Source organism: Equus caballus, chromosome 5, assembly GCF_041296265.1.
Source record: "Equus caballus isolate H_3958 breed thoroughbred chromosome 5, TB-T2T, whole genome shotgun sequence".
Taxonomy (NCBI): Eukaryota; Metazoa; Chordata; class Mammalia; order Perissodactyla; family Equidae; genus Equus; species Equus caballus.
The window spans coordinates 87,385,032-87,407,608 of NC_091688.1; the positions used below are offsets into that span (position 1 = coordinate 87,385,032).

The window sequence follows — 22,577 nt, forward strand, 5'->3', positions numbered from 1 at the left end:
ATTTAAACTTCACAAAAATTATTATATCCATTTTACAGAGGAGGGAATTGAGCCCCAGAGAGACCAAAGCGGGCAGCTAGTCAAGGAGGGGTCAGAGGTCAATCCATGTCTGTCTGATACCAACTCTTCCCCTGCTACACACACATTAGAAGACAGTGATCATTCATATTTTTTACACAAAGCTTATACAACTTGTTTTATTTTTAATGTTAATTTTATTTACCCTCCCACCGATAAACGATTTTCTACAAAATAAATAGAACGGCCTGCTTTTTCAGGATATGGATAGCCTCCTTAGATCTTGACTAACTGGAAAGTCATACAAGCCAAATATTTAAACAGTTAATAATACAGGAGCAAGGTGCTAATATGAACAAGGCCTTTTTCTAGTAACAGAATAATTGAGTAAGAATTAGACAGACTGTCCTACCTGATAACTTTACGTCAAATGCCTCATTTGTAGATGACATAGGAAAAAAATTAATCACCAGAGGCTGCCATCGCTCATTACTTTAAGCTTACTTCTAAGTGGGCATTTTGTGAAGGGCATGTAGGCTAGGAAAGCTAACTTTGCCTTTCTTTCTTTCTCTCTTTGTCTCTGTCTCTCTTTCCTCCCTTCTTCCTTCTTTTCTTTTTTGTAGGGCTATCAACTATTCATTTCTGCTTTGAAGAATTCATGTTTACTGGCTAGTTTTAAGTTTTATTTCATTCCTTCATTCCTGGGCTGGTCCCTTCCCAAACCCTGTTTTATAAAGCTTTATTTTTTTATTTAGTTATTTTTTTGGTGAGGAAGAGTGGCCCTGAGCTAACATCTGTGCCAATCTTCCTCTATTTTTTAGTATGTGGGATGCTGCCACAGCATGGCTTGACGAGCGGTGTATAGGTCTGCACCCAGGACCGGAACTGGTGAACCTGGGGTAGCCAAAGTGGAGCACAGGAACTTAACCACTATGCCGCTGGGCCGGCCCTAAAGCTATTTTTATACGGGACATTTTGAATGATTAATTACTGCTTCAGAGGGATCAGAAGCTCTCAACACATTTACAACATTTTATCTTTTTATCTCTCTGAAGTATATATAGAGATATTAAAGTACAAAGAGGTTACATCACATGCCTAAGGGAAATAAGCGTTTTGAAAAGATAAAACAAGATCCGTTCCTAGTGAGCTACCCCAAGCAACACATTAGATTTTGGTGTAAATTGCAAGAAATGGACAGTTAGCACCATGTAAAAGTCAGAATCAGTACAGGCGGCTGGGATGTTATTGACATTCTGTGACATCTGAGATGGCACTTTCTCAAAATTGCCTTAGTCCATCTAAAAATTAAGAGGGATACTCTTCTTCCAAACCTTTGAGCAAGAATTACAACAAAAATCCAATGTTTGGGGAAAAGATAATGAAAACAAAACCTTTTAAAAGACTAAGATAAACTAATTTTTCAAAAAATCTTTAACTGCTCAATGGGTGATATGTTTGTTCTCCTTTAAAAACATATTTTGTTGTATTTTCTGGGCTCCTTTACTCCTTTAAAAACTTATAAATATTGCCAAAGGATGAAGAAAACAATGGAAGGCTGTATGGGGAGGAGGAAGAGATAGGTGGGACATCTGGATGCGTTCGGTCTGGCAGCTTGCTCCCTGTCCCAGTGGGTGGATGCTGCCCTGGGCGAGCAGGAGGCTCTGCTGGTGCTGATATTTGATTTCCAGGTGCAAGTATTGGCTCATCTAAATCCTGACCATATGCTGTCATACATCTGCATAAGGACTGCTGTTTCCTTTTCAACAGGACATAAGCGTACACCTGACTGAGGCACGTAAGATAGCTGGTCCTGAGGCAGCGAAGCCTCTGGCAATGTTGCAGGAAGATTTAGGCTGTGGAAATGTTCCTTAGAGCTTGTGTCCTGACATGTCTTTTGCCTGGTTAGAAGTGGCAGTCTGAGGCAAGTTGGTAGGAGCCAGGAGATCAAAAATTTCTAGTCCTGTTTCTGACCATTTGGTTCATTGTTTATGAGTAAAAGGGGTAGCTCTTTAAACCCCTAAAGGCATACCCAATCCACTGGGGGGAGACATGTTAAGCACACAAAATTCTGCTGGGTAAGTTTCAGTCATGCAAGATGAATACATTCTAAAGATCTACTGTGCAACACTGTGCCTATAGTCAGCCATACTTTACTGTACACTTAAAAATATGTTAAGAGGGGGCTAGCCTGTTGGTGTAGTGGTTAAGTTCATGTGCTCCACTTCAGCGGCTCGGTGTTCATAGGTTTGGATCCTGGGTGTGGACCTAGCGCTGCTCATCAAGCCATGCTGTGGAGGCATTCCACATAAAATAGAGGTAGTTTGGGACAGATGTTAGCTCGGTGACAATCTTCCTCAAGCAAAAAGAGGAACATAGGCAACAGATGTTAGCTCAGACCCCATCTTCCTCACACACAAACACAAAATATGTTAAGAGGCTAGATATCATGTTAAATGTTCTCACCAGAATAAATCAAACAAAATCAAACAAAAACATTTACTAATCATGGGCAAACCACTATTTTGAAGGACATTGCTATTTGTCAACTAGAACAGAAAGTCTATGTGGAATTACCATTGATTTTGTGCATTTGGGCAACATTGGTTTATTTGTCTGATTTTCAGTTTTCTCATCTGTAAAATGAAGATGATATTTCTCATGTTGGGTCTTTGTAAGACTTCAAGATAATGCAAGTGAAAGCATCATAGTTGCTTAAAACATGGTGATTATTCTTATTATTTAGGATGATTTAGGACTGAAAGTTAGGATGCTAGTTTTGTCAACTGGGCATCCAATTTATAAGTTGAAATTATATAAATTCCACAGGGGCAAACTGAAAGGCATATGTCATTTGCTCTCAAGAATGGGATCAATAATGATGCAAAGGTGGCTCCCGCTGTGGAATGATGTGGGGCCTCCATTTGGAGAGTGTAACAGGGACGGAGCTGTGATCAAAAGGAGAAAGCCCTGAAAAGGGAAGGCTTTGAAAATGTCAAACTTTCATATTTCGTCTCTGGGCCATTCTATATACAAACCTGATATTTAAAAAAAAAAATTCGTTTGGCTGGAAATCTCTGTTAACTCTCACTTTTGTAGTTTTTACAATTATTAGAGAGGAATTTAATAAAAAGGCAACATTTAAAAAATGTATTTTTGTTAGTGGCATTTTACTATATTCCAATCCTTTGATTAGTGGTCAATAATCAAATACTGTTAATAGTATTATTGTACTAATAAGTAAAGCAATTTCCTGACAATGGTAAAGAATAGATAATGTTAAACAGAAGGGAAAACTATGTTCAGAAACAATAAGCTGGTTAGTACTGAATGTCTAACTTTTTTTCTACTATATTAAGGATAGAGACCTACATTTTTTTTTGGTAGCATTTTGAAGTTTTTAAAAATAGAAAATTAAAAATTAATGTTCATATTTCATATTAACTTACTATGGAGAAGTATTTTTCCTATATTTAGGACCACAAACACTTTTAATAGTTTCTGTTATACTGCAGAAAAAAGGTAAAGGTTAAGGAGAAAAGAAATTTCGCAGCTCTTGGAAAACCATCCTCACTGAATTTTGTTGCATCTGAATTTGGCAGAATTTTTGTTCCCTTTCATGTCATAGTCTGTCTTTTCTTGTAACACATGGAAAGTGAATTTAGCACCCCAATGGGAGATTCCTTGGATTGTTTATTAACATGTCCAAAGGATAAATAAAATTTGAATCAAATTTACAATTTTGTGCTTTGGGTTTCAGTTCAGGTAATAACACAATAAGGGAAAGAGGAAGGGAGAAAAGACTGGAAGTGAAGCAGAGGGAAAGTGGTAGAAACTTACAAAAAGACCCAAAGCTGGCAAAGAAGGAAAGCAGAGGAAGAAAGCGACGGAGGAAGAAAATAAAAGGCAAAAGGCAGAGGCAGGGAAGTGGGGTGACGAATTCTTTGAGAAACTGTAAAATCAGGGACTGTTTTGTGGGAGGGCAGCTGGAAAGGCAGATAGACCATGATGAAATGAAAACATCTCTAATGAAACCACTTGAAGATGTTTTGCTCTCCTAGTTTGACAGCTGTAGCCTGTTTAGCAAAGAGGCTATCATAAACGTACAAACTGAATTTCATCAAGAAATGAGTATTTACAGACCAGACACATGACTAAATTCCGTGAAGCAAATAATTATACAAAAGGAATAATGACTTGAGTAGAAAAACAATTTATATAATGGGAGTGTTTGTCGTTTCTTTAAATGTCATATCCTAGGTAAATTATTTGAAATTCACACATATTGTAAATGAAACACTTTGAAGATATTCACAGCAATAAATTCTAATAGTGTATTCATTCTTAAGTTAACTACATAGAACTTTACATATTTATTATTTTGTTTATGAGATTATTACATCTCATTTTTAAAATGGGAAACTTTGAAATTTGCAACTATAATTTCTGATGATTTAAAAATTATTTGAATCCCAAGATTCAAATACCTAAATGCTAAACATCAAAATCCTACCGCAACCTTTATAATATCTGACTATGGCATCTATCCTTGATTCATCCCTTTGTCTTTCCACTCTTTCTAAAGTCTTCACTCCGACTTTAAATGTCTTAAATATTCCAGATTCCCCTCAGCACTTGATGCTACATCTATATTGCTTAACTAGCAAATATGTTTAGCTTTTTGCTCTAAATTCTGTCAAAAATCCAGAATACATGCAATTTTTTTATGGCTGCCTTTTTCTATCATCTTTTAAATGACTTCATCTCCTACAGGGAGGGGAAAAAACCACACAGCTTCCTCCTTTATGGTCCTCTAATAGGAAGCGTGCCTTTGGGGTGCATGGATAAAATGTCCAATACTCAGCATTGCACACATTGCCACGTTTTATTCTCATGAGAAAGAGACTTTAGCTGTTGCCGTTTTTCAGGGAAGCAGCAATCTACCAAGCGCCACACAGCACAATGCTGGAGATGGAATAGAATTCTGGTTTGGCCAATTCCAAAGCCCACGTCCTTGTGCCCTTTTGTTAGTTGTTAAATATACCTCAGTCTCCTCTCCACCTTCCACCCATAGGTTGCCGAATGTAAGGTTCCCTAGGGCAGGTACCATCTGTGCTTTGAAACAGTGGCAGGCACAGAGCAGGTTCACAAAATATTTTGGGAGAGACTACAGTAAATCCAAGTTTCAGTGTTTCCAAGTTACCCTTAAGCTTTGCAGAAAGCACTGCTTCTCCCTTTGGTTACATTTCCTAATGCAGATCTGGATGCTCCCTGACTGGGGTGCTAGAAAGAAGGAAGTAGAATGTCATATGCCAAGTTCTATACTGGGCCTCCAGACTTGCTGGCCCCACACCAACAGTGCAAAATTTGTTGTTTAAAGTCACTCACACAAACAGGGTGCTCACTCTGAGCTTCTGTAGAGGAATCTCTTCGATTGTCAGACTGGGAAATTATCAAACCCAAGGGTGGCTTGTGCTTTAGAATTATGGGGCCTTTTTAACGACAGTTACGTTTCTAAAACATATAGGCAAACCTGGCTCAGTGGAGCCAGAGGAAAGGGAAAGCAAGGAGCGCTCCAGGTAGGGAGGCCGCAGATGAAAGGATTGCTGTTAATTTCTGAATGTTTCTTAAGTGACATTTTCAAGTTCGTAGTCCATTTATTGCCATGTTCTTGCATGCTCTCACCAGGTGTTTTCAACGAAGCACTAAATGCCCCTCCTCAGCTCCAAGAGGAAATGTTCAGGTAGGTTTAATGCCGAAGATTAAGACTGCATTAAGATTAAGTCTGAAATGTTCTGCTACCAATTAGCCCTCTAGTATTTCTGTAAGCCTTGAATTTTTGATGCGATCAATGACACCAGTGGAGCCATCTTCTGTGGAGTGGTTATTAAAGATATAAAAATCAATACAAAGATGATACTTGGAAATCTATATCACAAGATAATGAATCACCATGAGAGCCGGCTAAGAAGAATGTCAGCAAACCAAACAGAAGGTTTGTGCATAACAAAGTGTTTCATGCCAGTAGAATTTAAGCTAAATTTTGCATGAGACAGAAGTCTTCAGGCTACACTTATGATATATTTGCATGACAAGGTTTTAATAAGATGAAGACACAAGCCCAACCCGTCAAAGGGCTCCTAGTGCATTCAGGAAAAAAAAAGAAGAGTGGGGATTGAGACGTTCACCACTGAGCCAATAATGGCATGATTTAACTCTGACTAAGACAAAATAGCATCAAAACTTTCTCTGTCAGTAATCCTCATTCAATTTCTTTTAAATGAAACATTATTTGCCTGCACCTTGAGTCCGTAAGTACTGATTGTTATTGGAGCTGTGTACTGGAGCTTCACAGAATAGTCCAAATTTAATTTGAACTGGGGATTGATTTCGTTTCCTTCAAAGGAAGATTTTTTTTGCCTTCCAAAATTGAGCTGTGCATGACTTTGCAAGTTCATTTTGCTTTTCTCCTTGACACGATTGTAAGTGACAGGAGAACGTTTATGTGTTTTGTCCTTAAGGACATCACGACGTTGCTAATCATGCCACAAATGACTCGGAGCTATTCTTTGGCTTTAGTGATATGGATTCCCTGTGATTTCAAATCATTCGCTACCAGAAAAAGCAAAAATAAGCAAGCCAGCCACAGTCACCAGTCCACTAAAACCTTGTATATTTAAGAGATATAGAGTTTTATGCTTGGGATTTCCCAATTTACAACTACATAAATAAAGTTTTATAGACAGGATTAAGTGAGGGTGTGTTTTTGTGTACATTGGGTGGTGCAAAAGTCATAAATGTTTCTACTTCCTTCTCTTTCTAGGCACATGCATGAGTCCCTTCTTGGAACTCTTAAGTGGCAGCTGTTATGGAGGGACATGCTCATAACCACTGCACATCAAGTCCTTAGCAGCAAGCCTGGCTCTTCATTAATCAGTAAACTTACTGACTTAGAGAGAGCTGTCTTTGTTTTCCTTGGAGTTTTTTATCTACTTCTCATCTTGGCGCCAACACAATTTCCAGAAAATGCAACGATGATTAGTTTATGCTATTGCATACTAAGTTTGGTTTTCTCTGTGTTTTCATTGCCTGTTTCAAAGGTTGACTTAATCAGCTGTGAGTTGTTACGGAGTCAGTCAGGGTGGAATTCCCACAGATTTTTTTTTTCTCCCAACGTATCATAGAACAAGAAGAGAGCTAGACACACCTTGTGTAGTTTTAACAAGTCTTTGCAGTTTTGACTTAATTTGTTTCCCTCCCCTTTACCCCCTGAGGGTCCCAAAGCAAATGAACCATTCAGTAGCATAAAACAAGGGGAATTAGTTTAGACTTCAATAAAACACAGACCTCTTGCTGGCAGCATCCGCCCTGATGTAGAGTGTCTGCAGTTTAAAATATTGTGGTGTCTTGATTGTCCTGACACCTTGCGATTTTCCTCTTGAACCCCCATTGCCTGGGAAACCTCAACACGCACAGCTGTTCATTTCTCAGGCTCTCCCTCAGTGGTGCTGATATTTCAGCTCCTTTATCTCTGTCTATAAAATCTACACTACAGATCCACGAATATACTTTGCAGTTTCCAGAGTTCCAGACTCAGGGTTAAACTTGGAGAGTTTCTGATATTTCTTTTAGGTGGTGTGACAAAGAAAAATAAGGTGCGAGGAAGGCTATTCTCATAGGCCAGAGGTTCATAGGTAGTATTTAAGGAAACATTTTTGTAGAAAGAAAGCTTTTTAATCTCATCCAAGCTAGGAAATCCTTTAGCCTTCATAAGTCAGTAGTCCTTGGTTTTCATGAATTCAGGGAACTGGGTGAATCCAAATCTTAGAGGGTCTAATTTTAGGAGGAAAAAAGCAGGAAAAAATGTACATTAAGGCAGGGAGAGTTTAAACTAAAACATAAGCAAATGTGTTAGGGAAAAAAAAATAGACTAGAAAGAGATACAACAAAATGTTGACAATGCTTTTCTCAGGGGGTTGGCATGAAACAATGGCTTTTTTCTTCCTTCCATGTTTTAATATTTATCTGTTTTCTACAATAGCATCTCTACTCTGAGCAGAAAAAATAGATCAATGAAAAGTACAAGCTAATGGTTGAAATTACTGTTAGATACAAAATGAATACATTTTACCACTGGTAATGCCTTTGGCTATAGAGGAAGGATGATTTCAATAGAAGGATTACAATGTTTTACATATAATTAATTGGGAAATCTTTGGGCAAAATCAGAGCTACAAATCCTGGAAGCCTCAATGAAGATCTGATGGACACGAGGAAGAAGAGGTAAGATCAATGGAAGATCTTCCAGACAGTGAGAATAGTCTTAGAGAGTGTGTAAGAAGATGAAGAATGTGAAAACAAGGCAAAGGGAGCCTTATACGAAAGTGACTAATAAATGAGGAGATATTACGAAGTAAACTGGCCTTGAATCTGCAAGTAAAGAGCCATGACAGGATTCTCCATTTTGAATGTCAAAATTAAGAAACTCCTTTGGGAAATAAGTTTACGGAAGGAACAAAATCAACCTTAGAGTCAGATTGATTTCTACTTTGGGAGGTGGCTCTAAGTCATTAGCTTTGGGTCTGTTTTATTAACACTATAGCTTTCCCTTTACTTCCAAGAAAAAGCACATACAATGCTTTTACTCTTCATAATTCACTTGCTTAGTCATATATTCATTGATTTTTCTGAATCTGTAGCCTATCTGCTTGCAAAACATTCATTGACTTCATGGGACTAAATAATAAGTTTTGGTTGATGTTAATGTACATACATGCAATAAAGCTGTCAAATCAGTCATCTTCCTGGTGTACCTGAGTATATAAGACGAGCATCATTAGACAGTGAGGCAGCACTGTCTGAAAGGTAATGTACATAATGGCAAGAGCATGGCCTTTGACCTCGGGAAGACATGGGTTCAAATCCTGGTTCTGCCACTTGCTACTTGTAAAATTTGATCAAATTCAATTTTTGAGGTTCACTTCTTTATCTTTAAACTGGGGACAATAGCTCCTTCCTAATATAAATTTTGTGAGGATTAAATGAGATGTACAGAAATTAAACCATATAACTGAATGCCAGGCATACAATAAACTCACAAATGGTAGCTATGATTATCATTGTCATCAGCATACTTACAGTTTACTTTCACAACACAGTGCAACTTAGAGTTTCAAGAACAATATGTAATTTTGGTTTTCTTTGCATGAGTGAAGTGTTGGATTATTAATATGAGAAGGATCTCATTTTTTCCTTAGATGGCAAATGGTTCATTCCTAGAATGAGGAATAAAATGGACTCATCTTCTACATTCTCAAGTCTTTATCTGTCAAGGTCCATGATTCTAGCTTTCTCTTTCTCAATTGTTTCACTTTGGGACTGGTCAGAAATGCAAAGAAAGCAGCTGTTGGGCCAGCGGGGAGAAGTAAGGAGACTGAGTCCTCAGGGAGAGAATGATTATGCTTGACGTGCCTCAGAGAGTCTGGGTTTCTATTTCAGATATATGGGGTTACTCAGTGAGCTTAATACCCAAGCCCAACATTTGGATCTCAAAGATTTGAACTCAGCTTCGAGGATTGAATTCTTTCTACTCATCCCGGAATATTCACTGTTGCATTCTGAGGGGAGAGCCTCATACTTCAGCTAAGCTTTGGATTTTAGTGGGATGTCTATTCATGCTTTTATTGAGCATGGAAGAGCGAAAGGCTTGTTGGCTGGGATTTACCTAGCCTTCATGGTGAATTAACCAGCCCCTTCAACTACTCCTTTGCTTTGCTTTTAGTGGTCAAACAGCTCATTACATAGACCCTGGATAATATAAATCCAGGACCACTGCTTATTTATCCCAGAGAAGAACTAGGCATCCAAACTCCATTCTTAAAACCACATCTTGGATCCCACTTCTTCCACCAGAACTCCGACAAAATTCATATATTAAAATACTGAGATGAGCACATATACATATTTTTTTTCTGATGTTAATATTTATTTTGTTTGTGTTGATATTACCTCTATAAATAAACTTCAGAGAGCAGAGGCCACACTCTACACTCTTTTTATACTTTTTTGTTGTGGAACAGTTTTGGACATATTATAGACCCTCAATAAAATTAGGTAAATGACTTAAAAAAAAATGGTCTCCAAACATCCAGTTGGTGAGACTGAAAAGGAAATTCAGCTCCTACCTTTTGGTGATTTTAAAGGTTCCGGTGCCTTTGAAGAGGATCCATTTTAAACTAACCCTTTCATTCTTGAAATGTTGGGATCAGTAGGGCAAGAGGAGTGGGCGGAAGCGTGTGAGGGAAGATCAGGGGCACAATGTGGATTTGGGGCCTGTTAGAATCTGCGAAACATTTTTGTTGCTTGAAAATTTTTCCTGAAAATCAGCCTTCACTTTTGAGGCTCCTTTATTTACTTCTTCAAATTGTATATCAAAAACTTTACTCCGACAGATGCAAACTCCTCAAGATCATTCAGAAAGTTCAGGTGTAGAATTGGGACTAGAACTCAAAAATGCTATCCCAGTCATGTATCTTTTTAACAATGACACTTTCCTGAAATGGTGGTTACATAGAATAGACATTATCCAGTCATGTTTCTTACATTACCATAGCAATCAAAATTTATTTATACCATAAAGATCCCAGAAAAATTATGCTGGAATATTTTAACATAAAACTATTTAAAATTTCTGGGGTGTTACACTAAAGCATTGTCTTAATAGCTAACATTATTCCTTCTACCATAACTATGACTTGCCTCACTTTCAACATTATAGTGGCATGATATTATTCAATATTATACTAAGACAACAATATTGGTATGATTATTATTCAAGATCATATTAAGATCTATGTTTACTGGATATATTTTGAAAATAGGAAAATCAAAGAAATATTCACACTGAAATTTGAGTAAGAATCGTGCTGGGAAATGTTATCTATTATTTTTATGAAAAATTTTCTCTTCCAAAAAATAACCTATTTTTAATTCCTGTTCCTTAGAAGATATGTCGTTATTTCTATTTTGCCAAATTTTGCCCCTTTCAGTGATTTTAACGCTAAGTATCACTGTTGACTAAATATTACAATACTGTGGTTAATTAAAAAACGATTCTAACTCCAGTTTAGGTCTTATTTGAATTAATAGACTTTAAAGGGCTTAGCAGATAACTCATTAAAACCTTATAATACCAATTTTTGCATTTGGGTTATTAAAATAAAAATATAGCCATAATCACTGATAGCATTTGTAGCAAAGATCTAAATTAAGTAAAATAAACCATGTCCCTACGTGTGTTAAAAGATCATTTTTACATATTTTTATCTTTAAAGTTATCTTTGGAAATAGGACAGTGACCTATTGCATTTTGGAGATGACAAAACTGGGTCAGATAGCAGTTAATGACCAGTCTTGGATTGAACCTACGTGTTCCAGGGTTCTATAAACCGTACCCTGGTGTTATTTTCTTTTCTCTGATCTGTTACCTCCAGTCCTGGAAGGAAATCAGGCGATGGTAGATTTGAGAAATATGCTTTTGCTGACGGAGGAGGGGGAATTCCAAAGACTTGTTCTGATCAACTAGCACAACGGGTTACGCTTCTTAGAAGAGAAGGATGGATGTGAGTGGAAACATGGAGTATCGGCACATCTACTGGAAAGATGAAGTCATTAGCTATATAGAGGCTCATTAAGCTCTAACAGTGATCATAATCATCCATTCGTGATTTGGAAGAACGGTGCTTCCATCCTCCTGAAAGGCTTTTTGTTTTGTAGGTTCCTTTTTATTCTGCTTCCTGAAAGTCTACGCCGGTTGATGTTTGCATGTTTCTGAAATGGCGATGAGCCTTCTAATTGATTCTCCCACTACGCTGTGCACTGAGCTGGCAGGCGCCCCGATTCCAGGTCACTTTACACGTCACACCACCTAGGGTTAGCCAGGGACCCATTCAAAGGGCAGTGGGATGCCAATTATTTTCCTTCCTGACATTTACATGAAAGGTATAATATATCCCCTTTAGGAGAGAGGCTGCTAAAGGGAATTGGGAGTTTGTTTCCCTTAATAATGCCCACAACCACTGAGTTTCTGAACTAAAGGAAAATTGAGAAACTGAAATAAATAAAGTGAGGAAGTAGAATAAAAGAGCTTTAGTTAATCAGTAAATTTAGTGCTTACTAGGTGCCAGGCAATATTTTAAGTGCTTTACATGTACTCATATGTTTACACTCTGCCACAGCTCTTGGAAGTGAGCACTATTATTTCTCCCACTTTGTAGATGAGAACATTCAAGCCCACACTGTCAGAACAAGTAAATGACAGAACCACCATTTGAATTTAGGTTGGCTCTGAAGCCCAGGCTTTTTATCATTTTACTATAGCGATATCAAAGATCCTGTACGAGTCTACCTTAATATAGAATCGCTGGCTTCCAGGAATGCACAACCATTTAACAAGCAGGAAAGCAAATGATGACTGTGATTCAGAGAAATAGGAATACGAGGCCATCCTCTAAATCCCTCTATCCCACACTTCCTCATCTGACACCACCTGTCAATAGGATGCTTTGTACCTCTGTCTACTTCTACAAAGGAATGCATCCTAATAATTTTGGGCTTCTTTCATGAAAATGACAGATCTAATCACTCTTCACTTGACTAAATGATTTTGACGTCCTGGCCTACTCCAGGGCAGGAGGCTCCTAAGACCGTGAGAATACTTTCGTCAGAAACGGAGGTAGGTAGCCAGCTTTAAGCAATATACAACAGATAACCTACCTCTGAAGCGAAGGAACGCACAGATGTAGTTGATCTTCTCTCAGCAATACCTAGCACCATGATTCTACCCTCCATCAAAAGATTACTCGGTATCATAACTTAGAAAGTCGCCAACAGATAAATCAAGGACAAGACATTTACACAATGCTGGAATTCACACTACAGTTGAATCCTTAGGTCTTATTTTGAAATTAATCATTTACCTTATGAATCTATGTAGGCTCCATACTCTTCAGAACTAGTCGTGAGGTCTAGGGTAAGTGGTCTGCGACCTAGAAGGAAGACAAACAAAGTCGTGGTTCAAATTCAGCATGAGAAGAACATCAATAGGATTGAAGATACATCCGCATGTGTGTTAACTACTGTCTTGAGTTAGATTCAAATAATAAAGTCATTTACCAGTTTGGAGGTCCAGAGAGGATAGGATTTAGAGGACACGGAATATCAGCGTTTGTGCTCCTGTGTTTTAAGTATCAGCTCAGACAAAAAACCAAAAGAGTCTAAAATGATTCCTGGAACTGAACAATGTAACTGAACCCAGGAGGGAGGAGCAGGCTGCCACCCACCTGGGGAAACGGGTTAATAAAAAGATCAATTGCACTCTTATCTTGTTAGTCATTAGACAGCCCATTGATGCCACCTGCTTACTTTAAATGTAAAAGTACAGGCCAGCCATTGGAAAGCTGCCACAGCGCTTTGGAACCCCTCTCATTCTGCTCTAGTGATGGGAGGGAAAAGGCCAAACTCTGACCCTTGGAAGTGGAGCATCTGTTCCTCCGGTAAATGCAGATGTGAGGGCAAATCAGAAAGCAAGTCTCTCCCAGAGGGGAAGGGAGGGTGCGGGGTTTCCTCTTCAACAAATACATCAGAATATGAGGAGTTCATAAAGTTAATATTGACGTGAACTCAAGAAATCATTTTAAATGTAAAAAAATAAAATGGCTCAGAGGATTTTCTTTCTTCAGGTATTTATATCCCTCAGATCTGAAGTGACTATACATTAAAAATATAGAGATTATACAAATTTTTTGTTCTCTTTAACGGTCTTTGAGGACCACTGTCTTTTTTACAAGCATTAATTATTTTCCAAAAGCATAAGGAAAGGTTTTCTGTTTTTCTTTAGTATCAGTTTCCAATGAATAAAGGTTCAAAAGAAACGTTATTTCCTAAAGCAAAGCAAGTGCCTGCTCCCCATTGGTAAACAGGGAAGAAACTTTATTTTTTTATATTGGTAATGGTACTAGGATCTTTTTGCTCAGCAGCTATTGGCTACTTTTCTCAGCATCTGCAAATTCCAGCTCTAAATGGCCCTCCCAACTTTTTTCTCACTCCCTATCGACTACACCTGTTGGTGGGGGGACTCCAGACCATCCCACCTTTATAGCAGATGAGTGTCCATTTCTCTTTCAATAAAGTGAATATATTTAATTGACCTTGTATAATTTTGATGGTATGCATATTTATTATTTATTGATTATGACTATTCAAGAAGTTACTATTTATCTGACTACCAAGTAATAGCTTTCTCTCCATGTTGAACATTCCTATTCCAGTCCAAAACATTTTGCAAGCAGCAAGTTGCTTACTTAAGAGAGGAATGGTGAGATGTAGCAGTTAGCTACAGTTTCTCCAAGCAGTCAGATGGTAAAGCCAACTCTGGTCTGTTAATTACTGTTCTGTCTTCTGCTCATTTTAGTCTCTAAAAGTCAAGGTGTTATATGTAGGTTCTGAATACTTAAAATTCATTCCTAACTAATCAGTATGTAGATGGATGGACTTTCCATCAAGGGAGTCTTAGACCTGCAAGGGAAAAGGAATCCCTGTCTCTAGCCTACAACGGACATAGGTTAATCAAGAAAGTTGACCAGGGAATGAGTGCCTATTAAAAAAGTATTACTGGGGGAGCTGGCCCAGTGGCCCAGTGGTTAGGTGCACACGTTCCTCTTCAGCGGCCCGGGGTTCGCCAGTTCGAATCCTGGGTGCGGACATGGCGCCACTTGGCAAGCCATACTGTGGTAGGCATTCCACATATAAAGTAGAGGAAGATGGGCATGGATGTTAGCTCAGGGCCAGTCTTCCTCAGCAAAAAGAGGAGGATTGGCAGCAGATGTTAGCTCAGGGTTAATCTTCCTCAAAAAAAAAAAAAAGTATTATTGGGGCCTACCCCATGGCCGAGTGGTTAAGTTCACGTGCTCTGCTTTGGGGGCCCAGGGTTTCGCCGGTTTGGATCCTGGGTACAGACGTGGCACAGCTCATCAGGCCATGCTCAGGTGGTGTTCTACATAGCAGAACCAGAGGCACTCACAACTAGAATATACAACTATGCACTGTGGGGCTTTTGGGAGAAGAAAAAAAAAAAGATTGGCAACAGATGTTAGCTCAGGGCTAATCTTGGGGGAAAAAAAAAGGTATTATTTAGTAAATTTTTAAGCAATAGAATTCCAGCATGGGCTAAGGATTTATACATTTTGGAGACTAGATTTGTTACTGTTTCTTGAATTTAAAGGGGCTTGTGAATATCACTTATGTCCCTGATTGAAGTACGTTGAGAAGAATACTGTTCTCTTACACACAAAAATTACAGTGAGAGCAAGAGAGCACATTTTTGGAGACCGGAAATTCTTAATTTTTCAACATACTATAAGTTTAACATCAAATGGAGCAGGATAAAAAAAAAGGGGCTTTATAAATACAAAGGCTATGATCAGATTGCTGAATGAGGCTGCAAAACTTGACCTTAAAATGATAGCTGAGGAATGGACATACGTCCTTCTTCTGTATGACCTTGCATCAAAATGACAGTCCTTGGATGAAATCCAAGCAAATCTAATACTGAATTTTGCTCCCTAGCATCATGTTTTATGGTGAGGATTCAGCATAGCTATAGAGTTTCTACAATGAGTAACAATAGAAAATTTGCTAGATAAACTCATCTCCAGGCTTCACGCTTCGCACTGCCCTTGCTTAGATACAGTTCTAGATGGGCATTTCATCTCAGACTATGGTTGAAAATGCTAAAGGAATAAACTAGCACTTAAGGGTTTTTTCTTAAGATCATGGTTAGCTAATAGATGTGAGATTAACATAGAATTGATGGACATTTGATTGTGTAATTTTGTGAAAAAGGGATATTTTCATCTGTAATAAAAAAAACATTTTTGTAGGATGAATTAATGTTGGTTATCAAACTATGCCTTTAAGAGGACAAAGGTAATTGAGTAATTGTTGATATTTGTAGTAGTGAGTATAGCTTTTGAACTGATAGCCAGCTTCTACTTTTATTTATTTGTTTATTTTTTGCTGAGAAAGATTTGCCCTGAGCCAACATCAGTTGTGAATTTTCCTCTTTTTGCTTGAGGAAGATTTGCCCTGAGTTAACATCCATGCCTGTCTTCCTTTATTTTGTGTGTAGGTTGCTGCCACAGCATAGCCACTGACAAGTGGTGCAAGTCCACACCTGGGAACAGAACCCGGGCTGCCGAAGTGGAACATGCCGAACTTAACTGCTAGGCTACAGGTCTGGCCCCCAGACATCTATTTTTTAAATAGAAATTTATGTTTGACAATGCAAGTTTCAAGAAATGTTCACTATTTTCTTGAGAGTTTAGGCACATGGTAAAAGATTCAATGAACACCATATTAGATAATTTAGATTTTACAGAAATAGAATTAATTCCTGTATGTGTCTTTTACAATCAAAACATAGATATTAACTTTGTGAGTAAACCTAACGAGGGCAGCATTAACACAGTGTAGTGAAATGTACAAAATAAGTTATTTTTGCTAAAGTTTGAGAATGTCTTATTCATCAGAATGGAACTTTCTAGTCACCTTTGAATGCTACCCTTACTATGGTTGTTAAAAAAAAACTTCTCTTTTCTTGAAGAGAGTTGCTCTTTGCATAATTTCTTCAAATTTTAAAGTCAGTTTCTTCTGGAAAAATTTCCGAGTTCAAAATAATGGAATCTAAATAAACAAGTCAGATGTTTGAGGAACATTTATTCCTTATGTAGTGGTGGTATCAGTATGCAAAAATGTAAGATCAGGACTTTAAAAACCAATTAAGAAAGAGTATTCTTTAAACTGTAATTCAGGGGAAAAATCCATGAGATTCAAGATAAAATAAGTTCCAAGTAATATGAAAGCAACATTTTAATCATCAAGATGAAAATGAAGAAAGTATAATGATGAATAGTTACTGAGAAAAGAGAATGTAATTCAATATGAAAAAAAGCTCAAGAATGAAAAGAAGCCAGTTTAGACAAAAAGTGCATCCAGTGATAACCTCATCTAGAGAAAAGGGGAAGTGAAATGAATTTAAGTAAAATAGAAGAACATTCCAGTACCATCTATAATGTCTTTTACATCTGAAAAAGAAAAATTTATTTTGAAAAGTTTTGAGGAAGCAGCCTTAATATTTTCATTGTTTGAAGATGTCCATATCTTTTCCCTGACTAGTGCCCTCACGACTGCGCTAGGACGGGAAATTCCTGACTAACTGGGCCTTCTGTTTCAGAGGGAAGTGTAATTGATAAGGAAATCCAGTGCTTTCTCTAATGTCTTGTGTGATGTAGGCTGAGGAGGTTTTTGAAATCATAACCAATATTGTTATTTTCCTAGTTAAAAAACAACTCTTTGAATATTCTAAGTGGCATGGAGCTTTCATAGAAGTAAGTCTGGCCTCTTAATTGGAGCCTCATATCCCAGGATGGGGACATTAGACAGTAGGCAATCAATTGGGAAGGGCTGATGATGTTTGAGCAGTGGAGTGAACTAACCAGAAATCTAATTTAAGTAGACGAAGTGTGTGTACTATAGATCAGAGTAAGGACAGAAAACGGATTTATTCAATAACTGACCCAACAAATACTTTTAGCGATATTTGACATCTAATAGTACTATTTTAATAATAGTATACTATATTAATAATATAGTATGTTAATACTATAATAACATTTAATAATAGTAGTAAATTTAATAGTAAATAATTCTTTTTAGTACTATTAGGTACGAGGATACAGAGGTGAACTAGTTGGTCAAGGTCTCCTCTTTAAGACGACCGTAAAGCACCACGTAATTGAGAGAGCGAGAGGAAGAGAGAGCAAGGGAGAGAAACAGGTTATGAGAGTGTCTAATTCTAAAAGAATGCTTCTGGTTATGTTAAGCTGAGTCTAAAGCTGTGATGATTGGATAGTAGGCTATTGTTATAGTCCAGACAAGAAAGAGATTAATGAGAACCTAGACTAGGTGGGAGCAGTGGGAATTAAAAGGAAGAAAAAGATGCAAGAGGTGTTTCAGAGGCAGTCAATAAGAATTGGCAACTGCTGAGATGTGCAGTAAAAGAGAGGGAAGAGACATAGATGAATTAGAAACTTGGAGCCTCACTGGAGAAATTGGGATGCTATTAACAGAAATACGGATGTCAAAAGAACGAACTAGTTTGATGGGGTAATGATGAATTCAGGTGTGGTACACTGTGTTTGATGTGTCAAAAAGTCTCAGAGAGATGACGGTAAGTAGCTGGAACGGTAAGATTATAAATTAGGGGAGAATCTAGAGCTAGAGAGATTAGGGTGTTCTGTGGATGGACGAGATAGTTGAAGCTGTGGGATTGTCTATAATCATCAATGGTAAAGGAGGATGAGAGTCTCCATAGGAGCAGGGATTCTGGGAAATGGTACAATTAGAAGAAAGTGCAACTGGAGTTAAGGCAAGTAGGGATAATATCAAACAGTTAAATTCTGATTCCTACAGGATCAACACTGCTCTAAGCTCTTCCCAGGGGTTAACTTACCTCATTTTCACATCCTCCCCGAGGAAGTAGATTTTGTTACTAACCTGTTTCATAAATTAGGAAATGGAGATGCAGAGAAGGTTGCTAAGTAGAGTCAAGATTCAAACGTAGAGAGCTTAGTCTCAGAGCCCCTGTCCTTAACCACTGCGCTGTAGCGCCTCTTAGGTACATTGAGTGATTCTGAGAAGAAGGATGTTCTCGTGAAAACAGATATCCCACAGATTCAATTTAAGTGATTAGTTTAGCAAAGCAGACATCCATGGGCATAAGGCATAGGGCATAGAGAGTAACAGCAACATGCATGAGAAACACAGGCAAAAGAGGGGATTTTGATATTAGGCAGTTGACTACAGGCAAAATAATTTTGTTACACTTTTGACAAGTGCTATGAAGGCAACGGTTCCATGGAAGTCTGTATTAGGGGATCCTAATTTATCATACAAGGGGTGTAGGGGGTTGCTATCAGGGAAGTCTACCTTAAAAAAGTGACATTTAAACTGAGCCCTGAATCATGGGTAGGAGTTAGCAGGACAAACAGGGAAAAGAAGGGCCCTCCAGATTCCAGGGTCCTTAGGCAAGAGGAACTTACAGGATTCAAGGAGTAAAGAAATCTGGGGCAAGGATAAGGGAAAAAAAGCCCTAAGGATTCTGGACTTTATCCTAATAGTGATGGAAAGATATTGAAGGGCAAAAAGTGACAAATTAAGGCTCGGATAGTTTAAATAAACTGCCCAAGATCATACAGCTACCAATTGAGCCAAAGGAAACCCAGGTCGTCCCAGCTCCAAGGTCCTCCCTTTTATGCAACTATATTACTATCCAGGGCTGGAGTGCAAAATGTTTAACAACTAGCTCTCCGGGGGGGGGGGGGGGGGGGGAAGCAATGATTTGTAGCATTTTCTGATATCAGTGTTGTAAATACCATTGCTGATTTCAAGCCACTGATATGAAGTTACTGAATGCAGAGCTGGGAAGAGGTCACACCATTATACAGTATTTCTATCATTCAGCTACAATAATAACAGCTACCTCAAGAACACAGAAAATAATACAGCATACTACAATAATTAGGAAGTGATGAGTTCTGTGCATGTATTATATTTGTTTTTAATATAATGTATTTAACTTGAAATTTATACAATTAATTTTTAATAGTGGCTCTCTAGGGGAAGAAACAGCTTGCTGAATTCCTGAAAACGTCATAATAGGACCTGCTGAGCAGGTACGAGCTGGTGTCAGCACACCACTGTTACCACCTCTAAGAACTATTTCTTGGGTGCACATTTTTATTTTCCTGCTTCTGTTTTGGGAGTTGGTTCCTGGACTCTTAGATGAAAGCTCACTCATGTCCTTGCGCTTATCTCATCGTGTGGATCATCGAGCATATTCAGTGAGAAGAATGCAGTCTTTTGCCAAACAGGCCAAGAGTAGAGGGAGAGGAGCCTTGTGGGGGCCAGGGCTGTGCAATGTCCTCCAGGGGGACACCCCGCGATTGATAAGAAACATTTCTGGCTGACTCCTCACATTTGCTTTCAGTCAGGAGTGCAAGCGTCTGGTTTCAAATATAAATACTTAAATGTTGAATTGAAGCTAAACTTATATTCTCTGTATCCATTGTCATTCAGTCCTGTTATTGTCGGGCAACCTCTTCTTTAGGAAAACCATTGGACCCTAAAATAAAATGTTCAGAAAACACGCAAATGGAAATAGCTTAAGCTCTCAGACTTTGGCAGTGTTACTTGATTTGCTGTGGCCTCAGAAGGGACAATCATAATATTTTTCTGGCTGTCTTGTCTTGATTTATAATTTGAATCCCCATAAATGATAATAGAGAGGGCAATTATCAAAGAAACAGAAAGGGCAATTATCATTAAATTGAAAACACATCACACATCCAACAGGATGAATGACTGAGCTAAAAACAGATTTTGTGGATCTTGCAACTGTTCCAAAAGAACTTAATGGAAGCAGCTTCATCTCCCCACCTCCTCCAATTAACCAGATGACTTTGGATATATTTTCCTTTTTTTTTCCTTTGGATGATAACACAAGGCCTGTTAATCTAATCTGCCTGAATACTGACACTACTTAGGATATGTAAATTTATGAGACTAAACCAGTTGCTGTTTGCCTAGTGTGAAAAAAAGCTTTCCTTTTTTTTGTAAAAACAATAGAGAAAAATTAGTTCTCTTGTTTGTACATTTTCGATTCCAGGAGACTGTAGACACCTCCTCAGCTGTTCTTAACCTTTGCAATGAACCTTTTTAAGTGGGGCAATGTGGTGTTTTTGTTCATGAGGCTAAATAATAGACTGGACATTGAAATTCCCCTAAAGGGCTTTTGTCTTGGTTGGATAAATGGAACAAATTATTCTCCAAACTATAGGCATTAGTTATCATTACTACGAATATGGAAGTAACAGGTAAATGTTTATGAAGGTCTTTTGTGGCGAATTCTTACCATCTGGAGTCACTATTTTAAGGAGTAGAATTATAGACATTCTCTGGAAAGGGTAAGGTGTGGAAGGAGAAAAAAAAACTCAAAATTACTTTTGTCAGCACTCTGTATAGTAAAAATGGTGGTGCTATGAATGTCAATATCTACCTTATGGAGCCTTAACAATCTGGTCCAATCAGATTCTGGGAGGGAATAACAGGGTTTTCCCCTTTCATGTTAAGTAGGGTTCACAGAGTGGATAAACTCTGGCAGGCTTGTCTTCCTAATATATGGCTCATGAAGAAACTAAATATGGAACGATGGAAATGCTCAGACAAATTTAATTTGTATTTATTTCATCTTGCCTCTGATTTTCCCATTCTGCTCCATGACAGAGCCGATCACTTGCCATTGGTTAATGCTTAACCAGATAGGGTTTGTTTACTTGAGAACAAAGAACCATAGGGTGATCCCAAGACACGTGGCTGTGCTCTTAGTTACAGAGCTCAGACATTGAGGTAATGGACAAAAAGGCAGGAAAAAAAACAATTTGAAAGAAAGAAGGAAAGAAAGCTAATATTTGCTAATCATCTACTATTTGTCAGGTACAATGAATATATGTAATTTTAATGTTGCCACTATCTGATATCAAATCTGTTGCTGAGTCCTGTATTTGTACATCCTCCTCCCCCCAAACAAAAACAAATCCATTACATTTTACTATGCTGTACTGTGAATTCTCCTTTGCTTTGGAGGGCTGAGCTGTGCCTGCCGCGTGCCCATTTTGGTGTTTTGTTCTTCAGAGAACAGAATATATGCTGTCCTTTCTAGCTGCCAGCAATATACAACATCAGTGCTGAATATTTTCCTTTTGAAGGCTTATGATTCTCTATTGCATCATCCTTTTTGCTAGCTTCCATCTTCCACATGTTCTAGAGCAATCTTTCAATGTAAGAAATATTTGACAGCTTTTCTGAAACAAGAAAATAGACAAAATTTCTGTCCACTTTACTCACTTTGAATTTGTATAAATGTGTGTGTCCCCATAAATTGCCATCTTGAATTGATTTTATACATATGTGTGTATGTGTGTGGAGGAAATAAATTTTTATACTTATCAGTTCATCTTGGTCAACAAATTTATTTTGAAATACTAAGAGCTCTAAAAAATAAGAAGTGGTTTCCCTTTAAGAGTTCCCCACAGCTCTGCTTGCTTTGAATTTGTAGAACTCTGGACAAGCACCAACTGTTGATTAAGTAATTTACTTTTGGACATCCTCATGGAGGGGGTGGTGGAGGAGGGGATTTCCCCTTGAATTCTAGGAAGTTGCTCTTCGGACTGATATTTACTTCCTTTGATGTCACAATTTTTCTTGATATATGTAAACATTTATTTTTAAAAGGGTTGTTAAAACTTACTGAATATTCTGTTTCAATTCCTGTCAAATACTGGTGAAGTAGAAAGGTCAATTTATGGATCAATATGCACACAGATTGAATGTCAAGTTAGTAAAAAGTGAACTTAATATTATTTTAATATTTTTTAATATGTTTG

General features: G+C 37.9%; 1 protein-coding gene across 12 annotated transcripts in view; it reads right to left on the reverse strand.

Annotated features, from left to right (window-relative positions):
- The window catches only part of ADGRL2 (adhesion G protein-coupled receptor L2), a 595,411-nt gene that overhangs the window by 460,624 nt on the left and 112,210 nt on the right, over positions 1-22,577 (reverse strand). For all 12 annotated transcript variants that reach the window (XM_070267443.1, XM_070267427.1, XM_070267430.1 and 9 more), the window contains one exon: positions 12,996-13,064. The gene's annotated coding sequence lies outside the window, so the exon portion shown is untranslated. The remainder of the gene's footprint in view (positions 1-12,995; positions 13,065-22,577) is intronic.